The sequence below is a fragment of the Polyergus mexicanus genome, unplaced genomic scaffold, assembly GCF_030449975.1.
Source record: "Polyergus mexicanus isolate NDT 795.1 unplaced genomic scaffold, iyPolMexi1.0 SCAF_6, whole genome shotgun sequence".
NCBI lineage: Eukaryota > Metazoa > Arthropoda > Insecta > Hymenoptera > Formicidae > Polyergus > Polyergus mexicanus.
In genome coordinates this window covers 4,623,433-4,625,466 of record NW_027223326.1, presented here as the reverse complement: position 1 = coordinate 4,625,466, position 2,034 = coordinate 4,623,433, and positions in this window count along the sequence as shown.

Here is a 2,034-nt window from a genome sequence, read left to right as displayed (position 1 = left end):
CGACCAAAACTTGCGTACATAGCGATCTCAGCTTTGTGCGCAGGAAAACGTATATCCTCAACTTCCTTAATGTTGTGCAAGAAATTTCGACTAAACTCACTTACTGACACGTTACTAAGACGTTCCGAACGAACAAAACTTGCGAACATAGCGATTTTAACAATATATGCCGTGAAGCGGTTCTTCTCAATTTCTTTGATGTTGCACAAGAAATTTAAACAAATCTCACTTACTGACACGTAACTAAGACGTTCCGAACGACCAAAACTTGCGTACATAGCGATCTCAGCTTTGTGCGCAGAAAAACGTATATCATCAATTTCTTTAGCGTTGTACAAGAATTTTCGACTAAACTCACTTACAGATACGTAACTAAGACGTTCCAAACGAACAAAACTTGCGTACATAGCAATTTTAACAAATTATGCCGTGAAGAGATTCTTCTCAATTTCCTTGATGTTGCACAAGAATTTTAGACAAATCTCACTTACTGACACGTAACTAAGACGTTCCGATCGATTAAAACTTGCGTACATAGCGGTCTCAGCTTTGCGCGCAAAAAGACATATATCCTCAATTTTCTTAATGTGGTACATGAATTTTCTACTAAACTCACTTACTGACACGTAACTAAGACGTTCCGAACGAACAAAACTTGCGATCATTGCGATTTTAACAATGTAAGCCGTGAAGCGGTTCTTCTCAATTTCCTTGATGTTGCACAAGAATTTTAAACAAATCTCACTTACTGACACGTAACTAAGACGTTCCGAAAGAACAAAACTTGCGTACATAGCGATCTCTGCTTTGTGCGCAAAAAAACGTATATCCTCAATTTCGTTAACGTTGCACAAGAATTTTTGATTAAACTCACTTACTGACACGTAACTAAGACGTTCCGAACGAACAAAACTTGCGTACATAGCGATTTTAACAAGGTATGCCGTGAAGCGGTTCTTCTCAATTTCCTTGATGTTGCACAAGAATTTTTGACTAAACTCACTTACTGACTCGTAACTAAGACGTTCCGAACGAACAAAACTTGCGTACATAGCAATTTTAACAATGTATGCCGTGAAGAGGTTCTTCTCAATTTCCTTGATGTTGCACAAGAATTTTAGACGATTCTCACTTACTGACTCGTAACTAAGACGTTCCAAACGACCAAAACTTGCGTACATAGCGATCTCACCTTTGTGCGCAAAAAGACATATATCCTCAATTTCCTTGATGTTGCACAAGAATTTTAGACAAATCTCACTTACTGACACGTAACTAAGACGTTCCGTACGATTAAAACATGCGTACATAGCGGACTCAGCTTTGTGCGCAAAAAGACATATATCCTCAATTTCCTTAATGTGGTACATGAATTTTCTACTAAACTCACTTACTGACACGTAACTAAGACGTTCCGATATAACAAAACTTGCGACCATTGCGATTTTAACAATGTATGCCGTGAAGCGGTTCTTCTCAATTTCCTTGATGTTGCACAAGAATTTTAGACAAATCTCACTTACTGACACGTAACTAAGACGTTCCGAAAGAACAAAACTTGCGTACATAGCGATTTTAACAATGTATGCCGTGAAGCGGTTCTTCTCAATTTCTTTGATGTTGCACAAGAAATTTAAACAAATCTCACTTACTGACACGTAACTAAGACGTTCCGAACGATTAAAACTTGCGTACATAGCGGTCTCAGCTTTGCGCGCAAAAAGACATATATCCTCAATTTTCTTAATGTGGTACATGAATTTTCTACTAAACTCACTTACTGACACGTAACTAAGACGTTCCGAACGAACAAAACTTGCGACCATTGCGATTTTAACAATGTAAGCCGTGAAGCGGTTCTTCTCAATTTCCTTGATGTTGCACAAGAATTTTAAACAAATCTCACTTACTGACACGTAACTAAGACGTTCCGAACGACCAAAACTTGCGTACATAGCGATCTCTGCTTTGTGCGCAAAAAAACGTATATCCTCAATTTCGTTAACGTTGCACAAGAATTTTTGATTAAACTCA